The sequence below is a fragment of the Hemiscyllium ocellatum genome, chromosome 7 (genome assembly GCF_020745735.1).
Source record: "Hemiscyllium ocellatum isolate sHemOce1 chromosome 7, sHemOce1.pat.X.cur, whole genome shotgun sequence".
Taxonomy (NCBI): domain Eukaryota; kingdom Metazoa; phylum Chordata; class Chondrichthyes; order Orectolobiformes; family Hemiscylliidae; genus Hemiscyllium; species Hemiscyllium ocellatum.
In genome coordinates, this window is record NC_083407.1 from 80,241,195 (window position 1) to 80,260,226 (window position 19,032).

A 19,032-nucleotide genomic window follows, 5' to 3' on the forward strand; every position below is an offset into this window, starting at 1 on the left:
CTGTCTTCATACTGATACTCACCTTGGCAAGCAGGGAAAGATACTGGCAGCAGCTAACAGTCTCTAAAGTTAAAGCACAGTTAAATAACTAAACTGCTGGTTTATATCAAAGATTCTTAACAAAACTCATACTCAATAGGAAAAGAACTTGTAAGTTAATAAGCTGAGTGGAATATGCATGGAATATGCAAGTTTTTATTCCTGATGAAGGGCTTTTGCCCGAAACGTCGATTTCGCTGCTCGTTGGATGCTGCCTAAACTGCTGTGCTCTTCCAGCACCACTGATCCAGAATCTGGTTTCCAGCATCTGCAGTCATTGTTTTTACCTCAATGCATGTAATAGAACAATCCTGATACATTTTCATGTATAGCATACTGAACTGAGCACATTTGGAAATTAAGAAAACACAGAGGATGAAAGTTGGAAGATGTTCATGTGAGAAAAAAATTACATCGAACTGAAGAGACCGAGAGACAGACAGAGAGAATGAATGCACTTTGGGAATTTATGATTATTTTAAAAGAAACGCTCATTTTGTAGGACAATGATACTAGATGTGTTAGCTGAGCGAGGTAACCCCAATGACTTTTTTTTTAACAGTTTACACTAGTCTCTCCTTGTGATGTACTAGCTAAAGCAATTGACCATTTGGCTTGGCTGAATCAAGGTTTCCCACTTTGACGTGCATGTAGTTTAATTAGTCAAGTGTGCACAGACCTGTCAGTAAGTTTCTCGTCCTCTGCAAACTTTTGCCATGTTATTGCTGCTCATCTGATTAAGGACATGTGGCATTTTTGTAAATCTAATACCAAATTCTGTGTAAAAACAGCTTGTTTGCAGCAATAAGGGGAGTAGCCTGAGAGAGCTTTTAGGGGTAAGAGCTGACACCGCTACTAATGGTTTTAGAACCTTAGCTCAAGCCTGGCGTGTAGGTATCTATGTTATAGTGTAACATTGATGCCATTAGTAAACAAAGATAATAATTTAAACTAAACTGTCTGTAAGAGTTTTATATTCCAGACTATCACAGAGCACGATCTCTAGGAGAACCAAGAGAGGCTACACGTCGAGTCCATCAGGAATTCCCTAAGCAGTCTCGAACAGATACTTTAACAGTTCAGGGCTTCTGCTTGACAATTGACCCTGGAACGTACGACACCCATTCTGGCAACCTCTCCTACTCTCCCAGCACCAACACCGCCTACCCAGAGTAGGGGGACGTGACAGATTCAATCAGCTCCCCAGTAATTAGCACGCAAAGTGATGAAGCTAACAACCATGAAGAGGAGGTCTGTATGCTTTTTGTCAGTGGCCTGCCTATGGATATTAAGTCACGTGAGCTTTACCTTCTCTTTCGACCATTTAAGGGATATGGAGGTTCACTGATCAAGCTAACAGCACAACAGCCAGTTGGCTTTGTTACATTCGACAGCAGAACGGGAACAGAAACAGCAAACAACGCATTAAACGGCATTTGATTCAATTAAACGGCACACTGTCCAGTTGGAATTTACAAAGGCGAACATGAAGATGGCCAAAAGCAAACTGATGGATATACCTAACTCCACAAAAATGCACCCTGCCTTAGTAGGACACTTTATTGCACAGGACCCCTACAACCTTTCAGGAGCAGCACTGATCTGTGCCTCTCCAAAGGCCTGGGCTCACGATCCACTGTACACAACAGAAATGACCCCTTCCAGATTGGATTTTGTTTTCAGGTTGAACTCTTACTTTAGGAGAATTTGGATAACTGACTCATTTCCACTCTATTTGGAGGGGGTGGAGTGGTCACTAAGGAAGTTGAAGAACTTCAAAGGTGAAAACCTTCTTTCCACATGGGAGAATCCTAGGGATTCTATCTACTGCATAGACTAGTAATTCTTGTTGTTATAATCATTGCATGTTGTGTGTCGATAACTTGCTTAAATACCGGTTGTCAGATTCTCAGGAATAAGCTGGTAGCACATCTTTCAGCCCAATTTATCATGGAATGATAAAGGAGGGAATGTGATGTTAAAGGGTTAATTTGTTCTGCTGACATAAGAAATTGGATGCCCCAGAGCATGTGTTTTTCTGTCATGCAGGTAGGACGTGACAATCTAATCATACTCTAAATGCTGTATTTTAAGGAATAACCTAGTCTCTCACTTTCTGGAAATAATTTAATCACTTTACATTGGTTTTTGGGTGGCATGTAACAATGGGTGAGTGGCAGGGGGTTGTGCCTTGCATGCATGACTGACTGTGATGTAAAACCCTATATAAAGGGAAGACAGTTCCTTTGTTGAGAAAGCCTTGCTTGACATGCTCTGCAAGCATTGTGAAGAGTGTTAAGTGATCCTCCAAAAGCTTGTACTTGCTGAAATAAATTGTGACTTGGCATTGATGTATTGCAGTTGCATCAAGCATGTAAGAATCTCAAGAAGGGAACCTGACATTAGAACTCTTGGCACCTCTGCATTCCAAGGGCTACAGCGGCTCAAGAAGGCAGCTCATCACCACCTTCACTTGGACAATTAGGAATGAGCAATAATTGCTGACCCAACCAATGAAGCCCACATTCCACAAATGTTTTTAAAAAAAAACAAGCCCCTACAGTCCAAGAATGTTCTAAAATACAACCTGGTTCGAGAAAGCCTGAGGTGCTCAAAACAATGGTGGAAGTGAGGACTGCAGATCCTGGAGATCAGAGTCAAAAAGTGTGGTGTTGGAAAAGTGCAGGTCAGGCAGCATCCAAAGAGCAAGAGAGTCTATGTTTCAGGCATAAGCCTTTCAACAATACATTCTTGATGAAGGGCTTATACCCTGATAAGTCGATTCTCCTGCTCCTTGGATGCTGCCTGACCTGCTGTCAGTGCCACATTTTTCAACTTCAAAATAATGGAGTCTGGGCATATTCAATACAAAAGAATTATTCACATTTTCAGGAGAAAACAAGGACTGCAGATGTTGGAGATCAGAGCTGAAAAATGTGTTGCTGGAAAAGCGCAGCAGGTCAGGCAGCATCCAAGGAGGAGAATCGACGTTTCGGGCATGAGCCCTTCTTCATGAATCACGTTTTCAGAAGAGTCCAACAGCAAACGTTATACATTTAAAGAGATCACAGAAAGAAATAAAGGCAAATAGTTCTGATTCGGATACCACTGCCCAAAAAGATGGTGGTAGCATATTTGTAGCTTTCGGAAGAAGGTGGAGATCCAGGAATTGGGAATCAGACAGTCTGCACATACTTGACTGGCTGAATTCACGCCCACCAACCCCATCACACTAGAGGCAACTCGGTACTCCACTTAACGCGTGTGCAGTGTGGGGCGTACGTACTTTTATGTTTATAATCTCCTCAAACAGCTCGAGTCAAGCAGCTCGAGTCAAGCAGCTGAACCACTTGGCTGACTGACTGGGCGATGCTGCAAATCTGAAACAAATACAGAAAGCGCGCCGGGGAAACTCTGCAGGTCTGCGGAAAGAGAAACAGAGTCGACCTTTCGAGTCGAGCATGACTCTTTAAAGAGCTGCCCTGGAGAAGAATGATAATGGAGACGAAAACATTAACTCGGTTTCACTTTTCCGCAGACCTGTTGCACGCCAACCCGATGCCGTTTGAGTTGTGACCACCTTCGCCGCTTGTTTTCCCCTCCCCTCTCCTCTCCTCGCAAGTGGGGTTCCCAAAACAGGCGGTTTACTTACTGTCGCGAGCGGAAACCGAAACCGCTCAAGAGAATCTTTAAAAGGGGGCTCGAGGCTGTGGCGCGAGCCGCACAGGTAACTCATCCGAGGCCTACCCGAGCCCTACACTCACCTGCACGACAACGGGGAGGCGACGCCTCGAAACCAGCAAACGGGAAGCCCAACAGCCCGTCCACCTTCGACACACCAGATCAAACTCCGGCAGCAAACTCACTGCTCACTTCCCATTGGGGCCGTACAACTCTGGAGACCCGGGAAGGCGGACCGACAAGGAGGGGGTGGGTGGGACGAGCACGGAGGCCGCCCCCCCGGATGACGATGGCCTCGATTGACGTGACGCTTCGCCAACCGCACGCCGCTCCGGTGTGGGGTCGGCGAATAGGGGGTGGGCGGAGCTGGCCAATGGGCTTTGTGGGTGGGCGGGGCCGGCTGCCCGGCTGGTGCTCTGCCCTCCCTCCGGAGACAGGCGGTGTGTGTTTGGGGAGGGAGGGTGCACGGAAGAGCGACACGTGGTTTCCAAGAAGCGACTGAGCGAGAACCGCTGCAGCGGTGGCAGGAAAGCGAGAATCGAAACTGATGTTACTGACGGGCCTCTGCAGGGAAGCGAAGCTGCTGGAGGCGAAGGTGGCCAATGCTAGCAACTGAACCAAATCACATGCTGCATATTACACAGCGGTCTGGAGCACGGAGAGTTAAAAGCCATTAAAAATAAATTGCCCCATACCTACCATAGAACTTTTCTTCCCCTTGGGCCGGTTTTATTTATTTAACCTGTCTGCTTTCTGGAGGGTGTAATAAGGCTAGAAGGGAGGGCTAATTAGGATGGTGCTATTACAACGACGTTCTGCATATTTTCATTTGACCTATAAGGTTCACACGGGGTCTGGTAACAGCAAAACAAACTTCAACTAATGTAACAAGAAAGCATAAAAGACTCAGTTGGTGCGGGGAGCATTTGTGTCTGTGGTGGACTGGGGTATACAACATCCAAAGGGTTAATTGGAAGCACTAGCTTTTGGTGTGCTGCTCCTTCATCAGGTGGGCTGCGCTCCGAAAGCTAGTGCTTCCAATTAAACCTTTGGACTATAACCTAATGTGTGATTTTTAACTTTAAAAGATAATGATTCAATATATTCCTTGAGTTACCCTGCATTCATGGACGTCTTAAGATACAAATGACACTGAGTGCACCCTCTCCAGATCCACCTGGGGGTGGATTCAATCGCGAAGAGGGTAAGGCAGCCATGGTGACTCTCCGAGTAAAAAATGAGGTCTGCAGATGCTGGAGATCACAGCTGCAAATGTGTTGCTGGTCAAAGCACAGCAGGTTAAGCAGCATCTCAGGAATAGAGAATTCGACGTTTCGAGCATAAGCCCTTCATCAGGAATAAGAGAGAGTAGCCAAGCAGGCTGAGATAAAAGGTAGGGAGGAGGGACTAGGGGGAGGGGCGATGGAGGTGGGATAGGTGGAAGGAGGTCAAGGTGAGGGTGATAGGCCGGAGTGGGGTGGGGGCGGAGAGGTCAGGAAGAGGATTGCAGGTTAGGAGGGCGGTGCTGAGTTGAGGGAACCGACTGAGACAAGGTGGGGGGAGGGGAAATGAGGAAGCTGGAGAAATCTGAATTCATACCTTGTGGTTGGAGGGTTCCCAGGCGGAAGATGAGGCGCTCCTCCTCCAGCCGACTCTCCGCCTTGGTTCTGCCCATCCTGAGTATGTCAATAATCATCTTTCAAAGGTCTAAAGGTAGATGCAGAAGAAAATCTTCCAATCTTCGTTCTCTGCACTCACACACATCCTCGCTTATACTGTGTGAGCAAAGATTTGGATGTAGAATGAAAGAACTCAAATAGAGGTGTCTGTATGGAAGTTAAGGGATTGGAATTGAGATAGGATGAGATGGCAGTGAGTGCTGAAGTTGTGCCCTATATGTTCCCAGCAGAGCTGTCAGAGACATTCGTTAATGGAAAAAAATCAATCTGAGAGGATCAGACTGTTCTACACACGAGGTTCCTCAAGGAAGAGTCAGGATTAAAGATGTTTTTAAGACCGTGTATTTGTGTACATTTAGTCTAGATGCCAAAAGCAACCTATGCTACTCATAATATTCAATCTATTGAACATATGCTATCCACTAATATTACTGTGGGATATAGGTAAATTAATGTTACTTCTGCAATTCTGCAATTATAATTGATTATATAAAAATAAATGAACTCACATCAGTGTGTAATTGTTTCAGCCAAGAGCTGAGTCAACAAGAATGGAAACTATGTGGAGGAAATGCATAATTGTTTTTTTTTGTATTAGCTAAAAATGTATGCAAGAAAGAAACGGGACTGTAAGACAATGGTAGAAATACAGGCACTAGATAAAATGCTGTGAAGAGAGGCAGTTAAATTAGACATGCCTGTATAAACAATAGGTACAAACATCTGTTTCCCACGTTTACAGAAACACAGGAACAAACCCCAATTAAAAGGGCTTAGTGATAAGATGTTGTGAGGAGCAGCACAGCTGGAGGGAGTAGATAATGGTAAGCAAAGGATGGGATGAGGTCAAATGGCCTTGTGAGGTCAGAAATAAGCATTTTGTCACAGACAAGGCTGGATAAGACAAGAGATAAACAGGAGTAATGGGTACAGTCTTGGGGAAGTGGAGGATGTAAACAGGGGGGAACATTGAAATAAGAAAAAAATATGTAGGAACCAAATTAGATAAATATCGAGTATTCATTGAATTCAGTGTGTTTCGTCCCTGCCTTGTGGACATCACACCCACTTGCAAATGTGAAATAAATGAAACTACTGCTTCAGACCTTGTCTCAGGACTGAAATTATTGAAGCGAGTGAGCTTTGTTTCTCACAATTACTGAATCCTCCCTGTCTGCAACCTTCCTGATGCCAAACCCCCAAAACTGGAAATGTGAGTTCTGACGCAGCTATTCCTTAAGATTGTCTATCTTCTCTGATGAGGAGAATTTCTGCTGGAAGTAACCATGTCCTAGAATCTGTTCAGATTCCAAAACAATACAGCAATTCCTGAAACTATGTTGATATAATTTGCCAGAAAGAACAATTGATATTTCCCAATACGTCATCTTCAAAATAACGGTGTAAGTTTAAATTATTTGAACTTAGTATGTTAGATTGTATAAATAAACTCAAGAGAATGCTGAAGAAACTCAGCAAATCTGGTGGCACAATCAAGTATGACAGACGGAACGAAACACTAACTTTCTTGTTTGCACATTTTGCCAGATCAACCGAGTTTCTTCCAGTAACTGCAGTACTTGGCTTATTGTGGTAGATTTAATATTGGAGGAAGGAATACATGGTAGTCAGTAGATTTCATATTTACGTTATCAGTCGAAAATATTGGTAGAAAGTAACTGCCATGTTGGTTTTGGTCTGTAAAAAACAGTTGGTAAAGTAGACCCCTGCTCCCCACTTCCCTGGATGGGTGCAGCTCCAACAACAGTGAAGAAGCTTGACACCATCCAGAACAAAGCAGCTTGCTGGATTAGCACCACATCCACAATCATCCAACCTCTCCACCATCGATGTTCAGTAGCACTGTCTACAATTTGCACTGCAGAAATTCATTCAAGAGCTTTAGGTAGCAGCTTTCAAAATATGAGAAACAAAACTCACTCACTTCAATAATTTAAGTCCAAGACAAGATCGGAAGCAATCAGTATGTTTATTATACGCTTACATGCGTGGTGCCTGAAATAGACACGTTGAGATTAGCAAGTACATACCTTATATAGGATTCACTACTCCAAATCCGGTGCCCATTACTAATGTTTATCTCTTGCCTTATCTGGCCTTGTGCATAACAAAGTACAAGTTTTACTTGGCCATTTCACCACATCCTGCTGTGGTCCATTATTAGGTATATCCTCCTTTACTGCTATCCATTTTCCCCACTTGTGACATTTCCTCTCTTTCCCCAAACGTATTGATCCTTATGACCTTTTAATTGGGTTTTTTTTTTGTTTTTGCAGAAGTGGGAAACAAATGCTTATAACTACTGCTTGTACAAGCATTTCTGGCTTAACCTACATCCTCACAGCACCTTATCTATTTGTCTGTAACATCTACTATTGTTTGCAGGCATGTTTCATTCTTGTATGCACATTTTAGCTAATACAAAAACAATTATATATTTCCTTCACATAGTTTTCATTCTTGTTGACTCGGCTCTTGGTTGAAACAATTTTACACTGGTGTGACAGCATTTACCTTGCGTAAGTAATTATGATTGCAGAAGTAACACTACTTTACCTATAATCCACACAAAACTATGACCACATCCATTTAGAAGGCAAAGGACAGCAAATTCATGGGAACACCACTACCTGCAAGTTCCTCCCGAAGCCACTCAGCATCCTGACTTGGAAATATATTGCCATTCCTTCACTGTTGCTGGGTCAAAATCTAGGAATTCCCTCCCTCAGGGGATTATGGGTCAACCTACATCATGTGGACTGCAGCAGTTCAAGAATGCAGCTCATCAACCCCTTCTCAAGGACAACTGGGGACAGGCAATAAATGCTGGCCAGCAAATAATGCCCATGTCCCCCGAATGAATAAAAATAAACATTGTTTTAAATATTGCATTGCATAACAATCTGAAACGCCACTGAGAGAAAGATCGGTTAAAATGTCAAAATGTTAATGCGTGTTATTGAAGTTATCTCTCCTCCAAAACAGCAGGTAATAAGCAATTTTTTGACTGTCTCAGTAATCATTAAATATTTCATGCTTAATATGTTTGGGATATTCAGTCACAGGGTCTTTCTTAGCAGTCAATTTCTTGTCTTTATCCTCCTTTCCAGCTGTTATCATAAGAAGCTAAAAGAATGCAGTAAAGTACCCACGAACATGTTTTTAATGGAAAGTTGTAAGGTATTATTTCCTAAAACTGTTGGATTGCAGAAAAAATGTATTTAAATCAGGAAAGACAATGCATTAATATGGGGAGATATAGCTGGCTCATTATTTTGAATTGCTGCCTGAAGACAAGTTGTATTTATTGAACTAGAACAAGTCCTATTAAACTATATGCTACTGATTTATTTAATGACAAGTGAAGAACTTACAGCATTTTGCCTTTGTATTTGTCTCTGTTTTGCAATGTGTTTTCTCAGTCCCAAAAAAAATGAGAGGTGATCTAATTGAAACATAGAAGATTCTGAAGGAGCTTGACATTATAGACTCTGAGTGATTGGGTTGAGGAATTTAGAGCAAGGAACACTGTCTTATAAGGGACTAATCACTTGTTGTGCCGCCTTAGTCTTATCATACCATAGAGGCTGCTCTCATTTTGTGAGAAGCAATTGGTGGTGATTTAACCTGAGGGCCACAAGACCTCAGGCAAGAGAGGAGGTTGAGACAGAGAGTCCTTCATAGTAACCAGAAACTGGTGAGGGGAATTCAACCCAAGCTGTTGGCATCATGCTGCTCTGTAAATTAATAAACCAGCCAACTGAGCTAAACTGATTCCCACTGATCATTTATGAATGATATGAGGAGAAATTCATTCATTTAAACAAGTGTGAATCTTTGGAAATCCCAAGCCCCGTAGGCTGTTGACACTCCATCATTGAATAGATTGAATGTGATACTGGGAATCAAAGGAAAGTGGAGTTGAAACCAATGAGTTATCATGAGTTTATTGAATGACAGGCCATATTGTCCAGTAGAAAGTGAGGACTGCAGATGCTGGAGACCAGAGTTGAAAAATGTGGTGCTGGAAAAATACAGCAGACCAGGCAGTATCCGAGGAGCAGGATAATCGACATTTCGGGCATTAGCTCTTCTTCAGGAATGAGGCTGGTGTGCCAAACGGGCTGAGATAAAACGTAGGGGGGGAGGGAATTTGGGGGAGGGGCGCTGGGAATACGATAGGTGGAAGGAGGTGAGGGTGAGGGTGATAGGCAGGACAGGGGGTTGGGAAGAAGATTGCAGGTCAAGAAGGCAGTGCTGAATCGGGGGGTTGGGACTGAGATAAGGTGGGGGGAGGAGAAATGGGGAAGCTGGAGAAATCTACATTCATCCCGTGTGGTTGGAGGGTTCCTAGGTGGAAGATGAGGCGCTCTTCCTCCAGGCATCATGTGGTCAGGGTCTGATGATGGAGGAGGCCAAGACCTGCATGTCCTTGGCGGAGTGGGAGGGGAAGTTAAAGTGTTCAGCCACGGATGGTTGGGTTGGTTGGTGAGGGTGTCCCCGAGGTGTTCTCTAAAACGTTCCACTATTGCCACTCTTATTGCCACGTCACATTGTCCACTCTTGCTTCTATTTCTTATCTTCTTATGTTCTTAAATATTATTCAATAATAACCTAAAGTAGAAGAATTGGGGGTCTGTCACTCCCTTTGTATCAGGATTATTGAAAACGGTTTTAATTCTAATGTAAAATTTCCATTTTTCTTTAGTCTTAATACCAATAATGCCTCTGAAAAAGAATTGGAACTCAAACAATGTGGTATCTTCAAAGAAATTTAATAAACAGCTTTATTTCATTATTTTAACATCCCAACAAAAACAAGTGTAAGACTAAATAAAGGTACAGATAAAGCACAGCCCTGAAATACTTGCTCAGTTATTGAACACTGAAAAATCTTTGGGAATTGACTAGTATGAATGATATTTCAAAAATGATTTTGGTTTTGCTGCAGCAGTTTAGTAGCTTGAAAATCATCCTGCTTCAGCCTTGACCTTCAATTCAAAACTAAATTATAATCATTGAGGACCTTCTGACAAACACTTGCTGTAGAATACAAAGTATAAAATGCAAAATAGTCCAAACCCAATTTAAACTGTTTCCATGTATAACTTGGCCATTTAAAGTAAGTTATCAATGTAGACACTATGTTTTATATTTTGAAATAAAGAGAGAACACAAACATGATGGATTAAACAACGGTGAATCACATTTGACCTGCATGAATTTCATAGTAAAATACCTACTGTGATGGCCTTGTGTCTCTTGGTATAGTACAAATTAGTATACCTCTTTTCATAAAGAAGATAAAACTTTTCTGGTATTAGCATACATATTTTAAGTTCTTTCAAACACCTGCAAATGTAGTTTATATTAAAATTCCAACTCATTTCTACTGTTATTTTTAACAAGTATTCCTGCAGCTTGTTACTTCAGCATAACACTGCAAAGATTAAGCTCAAGTATTTTGTGGAATGCATTGTTACTGTTAGTGACATAAGCCCTTCGTGACATTCCTGATGAAGGGCTTATGCCTGAAACATCGACTCTCCTGCTCCTCGGATGCTGTCTGACCTGCTGTGCTTTTCCAGTGCCACACTTTTCGACTCTGATCTCTAGCATCTGCAATCTGCACTTTCTCATGTTAGTGACAGCAAAATATGTTGTTTGATGTACATGTTGTTTGTCATCTACATTTGGCATCAAGTTTTCATTGAATCCATAAAAATCAGACAGAATTCTTCATTTTAAAGTTGAAACTTGGGGTTCAATTTTTAATAATATCCAAACCACTATGGTTCCACTATTCTTACTTGTACTTATTGTTCTCTTCCAGTATCTTATCCCTTATTCTATCATTTAATCCAAAGTTTCAACATCTTCTTGTATTGTTCCTAATTCCTTTTACACTCCAATCCCTCTGCTGGGGGATTTCAGAGTTTCACATTCTTCTGTACAACAGTCATACCAGACTTACAACATAAACTTTGTTTCAATCACCACAAATTCTGCCGAACCTGCACTATCGAGCAGATTGGATCAAGCGTTAAAGCAAACTATAAAAGCAGTTACTTGTGGTTTTATACCATTACACTTTCTAATATCAGCTCAACATTTTGATGCATAATTATAATTGTACTAATGCTATTTTAATCCTAGAAACAATAAGCCAAAATATTGACTCACCAGCTGAGTAATTACACAACTTTTTGTTTCGCTTTACTTCTAAAACATGTTATTGTTTGTCCTTACTATCACCTTGATTTAAATGGATTCAAGAATAGCAGTAGTCATTGCTATGCTTCTGTGTAAACAGAATCTACAGTGTGCCAGCCAGGATGTGGGTTTTGGATTTGATAATGTCAGCACTCATGAATCCCACTGGAGGTAAGAATTCAAAAGCTCAGATTTGAAAATAGTTTTCTGTTTTAGAACAAATTTAGAATCTAGAACTGGGAGGACAAGCTGTATTTTAAGTATTACATTGTTTTTAGTGCTTAGCAAAGCAGAGATATGCAGTTACATTACTTTCCAGAACTCTAGATAAAAGTGTCCAAAATATTACTACACTTCCTCGAATTGTTCATGTGGTGGGAATGTCACTTGTCCATTCCTAATTTTCCTTGAAAATATAACATTAAATTTAGAATGAAGGATCAGATAAAATGAGTAACAGGCATAACAGTGCAGTGCAGTCATGCCAATCAAATATACACATGTTCCAAGAGTAATAATTGGATAATAGTGAGGAGCAGAAACCCTTATAATTTTTCCTGTTCTTAGCTTAAAGCAACTGAGTCCAATTGTAGACCTTCATTGCCAGTTTCTTTTTCCTTGAAAACAGAAGTCTGCTATGGGACTGTAGATAGTGAGCTACTGATATTTTGTCTTTAACACTGGATATTGGAACAGCATTCGACTTCTCGAGCATACTCCATCATTCAGTATGATCACAGTATGATTCAGTATAATCCCACCAACCTCCCATATCCAGTGATCACTTTAACCAGAAGTGCTATATCTACATCTTTTTTGAAAACACATATTTTGGCGTCAACCACTTTCTTTGGCAGTGAATCCAGGCTCACCTGGGTGAAGAAAGTCCTCTTTATTTCAGGCTTACCTATTACCCAGTTTTAAACCATGACACCTGATTCTTGACAATATCACCATCAGGAACATCCTTCCTGTATCCACCCTGTCTGGTTCAGTTAGAATTCTATAGGTTCCTGTGAGATTCCTCTTATTCTTCTGAACTACAGTGAATTTTCATTTTAAAAATTTTCATTTTGTGAGATGTAGATGTCGCTTGCTGGCCAGCCTACCTAGTTGCCCTCAAGAAGGTGATAGTGAACTGCCTTCTTGAACCCCTACAATCCACTTGCTATGAGTTGACCCACAATGCCACTGGGGAGGGAATTCTAGGATTTGAAGGATAGTGAAGGAACGGTGGAGGAGGTGGATGCTTATGAATACAGTGCCATTCAAGTGGGCTGCTTTGTCCTGGGTTGTATCAAGCTTTTTAAGTATAATTTGGGCTGCACTCATCCAGTGGGGAATATTCCTTCACATTCCTTACTTGTGCCTTTGAGACAGTGGACAGGCTTTGGGGAATCAGGACGTGAGTTACTCACCGCAGTATTCCTAGCATCTGACCTGCACTCGTAGATGCTGCATTTATGTGGTGAGTCCAGTTGAGTTTCTAATAACTCTTGGGATGTTAATAGTGGGGGTTTTGGTGATGGTATCATCATTGAATGTCAAGGGGCAATGGTTAGATTTTCTCTTGTTGGTGATGGTCATAGCCTCACATTTGTGTAGCGTGAATATTATTTGTGACTTGTCAGCCCAAGCATGGATATCGTCCAGATCTTGCTGCATTTGGACACAGACTGCTTCAGTGTCTGAGGAGTCATGAATTGTGCTGAACATTGTGCAATCGTAAGCGAACATCCCAACTTCTGACCTTACGATGGAGGGAAGGTCATTGATAAAGCAGCTGAAGATAATTGGGCCTAGGACACTACCCTGAGGAACACCTGCAGAGATGTCATGGAGCTGAGATGACTGACCTCCAATAACCAAAACCATCTTCCTATGTGTCAGGTATGACTCTAACCACCAGAGTATTCCCCTGATATCCATTGATTCCAGTTTTGCTAGGGCTCCTTGAGGCAACACTTGGTCAAATGCAGCCTTGATGTCAAGGGCTGTCACTCTCACCTTCCCTCAGGAATTCAGCTCTTTTGGCCATGTTTGAACCAAGGCTGTCATGAGGTCAGGAGCTGAGTGGCCCTGGCGGAACCCAAACTGGGTGTCGCTGAGCAGGTGCTGCTTGATAGCACTGTTGATAACACCTTCCATCACTTCACTGACGATCGACAGTGGACTCATGGGGTGCTTGTTGGCTGGGTTGGATTTGTCCTGCTTTTTGTGTGCAGGACATACTTGTGCAAGGTAGCTGCCAGTGTTGTTGCTGTATTGGAAGAGCTTGGCTAGGGAAGTGGCATGTTCTAAGCACAAGTCTCCTGTATTATTGCTGGAATGTTGTCAGGCCCCATAGCCTTTGCAGTATTCGGTGCTCCAATCATTTCTTGATATCTTGTGAAGTGAATCAAATTGGCTGAAGACTGGTATCTGTGATGCTGGGGACCATTGGAGGAGCTGAGATGGATCGTCTTGCTGAAGATTGTTGTGAAAGCACTGACGTGCTGGGCTCTTCCATCATTGAGATTAGGGATATTTGTGGAGCCTCCTCCTACATTGAGTTGTTTAATCATCCACCACCATTTAAAACTGGATATGGCAGGCTGCAGAGCTTAGATCTGGTCTGTTGGTTGTGGGATCACTTCGCTCTGGCTATCACTTGCTGCTAATATTGTTTGGCATGCAAGTAGTTCTGTTTGGTAGCTTCACTAGGTTGACACCTTATTTTCAGGTATGCCTGGTGCTGCTCTCCTGAACTCTCCATTGAACCAGGCTGATTGGGGAATATGCCAGGCCACGAGGTTACAGATTGTATTGAAGCATAGTTCTGTTGCTATTGATGGCCCACAGTGCGTTATGGATGCCCAGCCTTAAATTGTTAGATCTATTCGAAGTCTGCCCCATTTAGCACAGTGATAGTGCTACACAGCACAGTGGAAGGTATTCTCAATGTGAAGACAAGACTGTCTCTACCATGACTGTGCGATGGCTGCTCCTGCTAATACTGTCTTGGACAGATGCATTTGCAGCTGGCAGATTGGTAAAGATGAGATCAGATTTGTTTTTCCCTCATGTTGTTTCCCTCACCACCTGCTGCTGACCCAGTCCAACAGCTACATCCTTTCAGACCCAACCAGCTCGTTCAATAGCATTGCTACAGATCCACTCTTGGTGGTGGACATTGAAATCCCCCAACCAGAGTATATTTTGTGCCATTGCCATACTCAGTGCTTCCTCCAAGTTTTTTTCAACATGGAGGAGTACCTATTCATCAGCTGAGGGAAGATGGTATGTGGTGATCAGCAGGAGGTTTCCTTTGCCCATGTTTATCCTGAATCCACAAGTCCACAGCATGTCAGGAGTCAATGTTGAAGACTCCGAGAGCAACTCCCTCCCAGTTGTATACTACTGTGCCATCACCTCTTATGGGTCCGTCCTAATGGTAGGGGACAAGACATATTTAGGGATAGTGATGGTGGGGTCTGAGACATTGCCTGTAAGGTACGATCCGTGGGAATGACTATGTCAGGCTTTTGCTTGACTAGGCTGTGAGACAGCTCTCCCAGTTTTGGCATGAATTCCCAGATGTTATTGAGGCGGACTTTGCAGGGGCGACAGGGCTGTTTCTGCCATTGTCTTTTCTGATGCCTGTCCAGTTTCATTTCCTTTGAGATTTTGTAGTGATTGTTATAACTGAATGGTTTGCTAGGCCATTTCAAAAGTGAGAGTCAGCTGCATTACTGTGGGTCTGGTGTCACATGTAAGCCAGACCAGGTGAGGACAGCAGGTTTCCTTCCCTGAAGGACATTAGTGAACCAGACGGGTTTTTCCCAACGTCGACATTGGTTTCATGGTCATCGCTACACTCTTAATTCCAGATTCTTTTCTATTGTATTCAAATTCCATCATCTGCTGTGGCTAGATTTGAAACTGTGTCCCCAGAACATTCTCTGGGTCTCTGGATTAATAGTCGAGCAGTAAGACCACTAGGTATTACCCCCGATTGAATACAATCCTAACTGACTCAATCTGTCCTCATATGTCAGTCCTGCCATCCCAAGAATCAATTTGGTAAATCTTCGCTGCACTCCCTCTATAGCAAGAACATCCTTCCTCAGCAAAGGAGACCAAACCTGCACACACTGTTCCAGGTGTGGCCTCAGAAATGTCCTTGGAATGAGACTCATTTATTCCAATGTTTTGTTTCCTGTCCACTTAGCAATTTTCTATGCATTCCAATACACCACCTCCAATCTCATGTGCTTTAATTTTATATATTGATCTCACAGGGGACTTTTTCGGAAGCCTTCTGAAAGTCCAAATAAACCACATCCATTGGCAGTACCTGATCAACTCTAACCGTTACATCCTCAAAGATTTCCAGTATATTTGTCAAGCATGATTTTCCTTTTGTAAATCCATACTGAATGGGTACGAATTTACCACTGTTTTCTGAGTGTTCTAATATAAAATCATTGATATTGGACTCCAGCAATTTCCCCACTGCTGTCATAAGAATTGGTTTTCTCTCTACCTCCCTTTTTAAATTCTGGGGTAACATTAGCTACCATTCAATCTGTAGGAGCTGTTCCAGAGTCTAAAGAATCTTGGAAGATGACCATCATGCATCGACTATTTCTGGGGCCACTTCCTTAAATACTTTGGGTTGTAGAATATCAGGACCTGGGGATTTATCTGCTTTCAATCCCATCAATTTCTGTAGTACTATTTTTCCATTCAGTTCCTCCCTCTCACTAAATATATTTATTCCCCATCATTTCTGGTATGTGATTTGTGTCATCCTTTTGAGAAGACAAAAGCAAAGTATGAATTTGGTTTATCAGCTATTTCTTTGTTCCCCATTACAAATTCCCCCATTTATGACTGTAATATTTTATTCATTTTTATGGAAGCATTTCTTCTTTATTTTCAACTGTTTAGTTTTTGTCACCCCCTGACTATTTCAATTTTTGCTTCTCCTAATTTTTTATGTATTCCTTTCTGTTTTGCATTTTTCTCTGAATTTACTTTGCTCCAACAGTATTAGTTCCCTTTTGTCTTGTTTCCTCTCTTTCATGCCTCTATCTTTCATTTCCTCTGCTGCTAGAATCGATGTTTCAATTGTTTTCTACTATTTACTTAAAGCAATAGTTTCACTTTCTTTGTTAAAACCAATTGGCAAAACAAAGTTAATGATGCTGTTACTCATTTAGCAGCTCAAATCAGTACGTAAAATGAACTGTTAAAGCAATTTCCTGTGGTTTTCAAGTTATCACTTTCTCTTACAATGTTTTCATTATTCTGGGGTACTATTTGGCAAGTGCTTCTACTCATGTCAAAAATTTAGCGGTTCAAGTTCCATTTTTTTGTCATTATGTTACTGTTTGAATGATGGGCAGATTTTTCCACCTCCTTAAGCATTTTGGACAATGTAAGAAAGGTGGGAAAAAAAAGAAAAAAAAAACACATTCTCAATGTTGTTAAGTTCTGTTTTAACTCAGGGTTTAAATGGCAAGTACTGAAACTTGCTAATGAGCAATGACTACATTATTTCCATGCATACAAAACTTATTATTGGCTCAGCTCCCCTTATTTCTATGCAGCTCCCAATTGCCCCCATCTTCCCCGAGAAACAAATTAACACCAAGTACCAAAACAAAAGTCAGAGCAGTTAGCTGGCGGCAAAAGCTCATCATTTGCCTCTCCAGGTTTTCAGACAGTTTCCGCCTTCACCACAATCCCTTGCAGACTCCATGGACATCACCCTCTTCCATCATTGACCTACGCAAGAGTACATTACAAAACCACCAGCCTAACTATATCAGTATGGCTGCTTTTGGACCAACTCACTTCAGCCGTTCAGAACTTTAGAGTTCAGTTATAGCTTTCATTCTTTTGTCAGGATCACCTTGTGTTGAAGGAGAAAGCAGCATTCAGTGAAACAAGGGATGAACATTGTACAATACTGAAATTAGATGTCTTAAGCTTCAGTCAGCACACGATATGCCCTGGGGTGGGAGCAATCACTAATCAGCCTTCTATCATCAATTAGCCTTCAATGCTTCAGAGTTCACATAAACTGCTAAACTGCCCTGAATTTCCTGATTTGGAGTTGCCGGTGTTGGACTGGGCTGTACAAAGTTAAAAATCACACAACACCAGGCTGCCCCTCCAAATAGACCTATTGGACTATAACCTGGTGTTGTGTGATTTTTAACTCTGAATCTCCTGAACATTCTAGATGACAGCATCTAGATGAAACAACTTCTCTTGGCAGGCCAATGTAACATAAGAGTGGATTTATGAACGTTTCATTGTAGATCTCCCAGCCTTGAGTGCAGTGCAATTCCCTTGGAATAAATCTTTGTCTCCGATGGTGTTTGGAATCATGACTGATTCCACGCTGTCATTCACAAGGTGTGTGAATGTTCTGTACAAGACAGGCCATATCACAATCCCTGCATTTGGTTTTTAATCCTAATGTTGTCCACGGTCATGCGCAAGGACTTGGGTGCAGTTGACGTTGCAGTTCAACATCTGATGCTATCTGCACTAAAAGAGCTGTTTGTTACAGGTGAGCAATACCTAGCCATTACTAACTTCTTTCGTCCTTGGGAAATCTGAAGAGGATGCTCATCTCTCAAATGGGTTAGACTTCAGCAGGGCTGACAGTGCCAAATATACCAACAGAGGAATATAACTTCATAAAAGTGCAGGATTATTGCCAATGAGGCGTCACCCATCCCACATGTGTGCCCTCAGTAAGTTTTTCCTTCTTTTCCCTCCAACTTTGTCAAAGTGCGGTCCCAAATTCCACAAATGGGATGCAGGGATCCTCCTCTGTGTTTGGTCCTGTTTGCCTGGAGGTCTTGGCTGATGATCTCCAGATACATTCAGGCCTAGAGAAACAAGCCCAGAATTCTGCCCAGATGAAGACTAACATTGATTGGCTTGGTCTTCTGCGGGCTTCGGTATCCCAGGCAGCTTGGTGGTGGATGGGTCAGTTGACTCTGGAGCATTTTGGGAGGAAGCTTCAGATGGTAATGTCTGTGTTTCCTTCTACTTATATTAGATTACTTAGATTTGGCCCTTTGGCCCAACAAGTCCACACCGACCCGTCGAAGCGCAACCCACCCATTCCCCTACATTTACCCCTTCACCTAACACTACGGGAAATTTAGCATGGCCAATTCACCTGCACATCTTTGGACTGTGAGAGAAAACCGGAGCACCCGGAGGAAACCCACGCAGACATGGGGAGAATGTGCAAACTCCTCACAGTCAGTTGCCTGAGGCGGGAATTGAACCCGGGACTCCGGCGTTGTGAGGCAGCAGTGCTAACCACTGTGTCACCGTGCTGCCCACTCTGTGCCACTGTGCCACCCAGTTATGGGTACCTGCTGGCACC

The 19,032-nt window shown here is 42.4% G+C and overlaps 1 protein-coding gene and 1 pseudogene across 1 annotated transcript in view; one reads left to right on the top strand and one right to left on the bottom strand.

Moving 5' to 3' along the window:
- Positions 1-3,958, bottom strand: part of LOC132817161 (signal transducer and activator of transcription 1-alpha/beta-like) — a 41,560-nt gene extending 37,602 nt beyond the window's left edge. The window contains exon 1 of the mRNA XM_060827378.1: positions 3,804-3,958. The gene's annotated coding sequence lies outside the window, so the exon portion shown is untranslated. The remainder of the gene's footprint in view (positions 1-3,803) is intronic.
- Positions 546-3,615, top strand: LOC132817622 (RNA-binding protein, mRNA-processing factor 2a-like; annotated as a pseudogene).
- Positions 3,959-19,032: the final 15,074 nt, after the last annotated feature.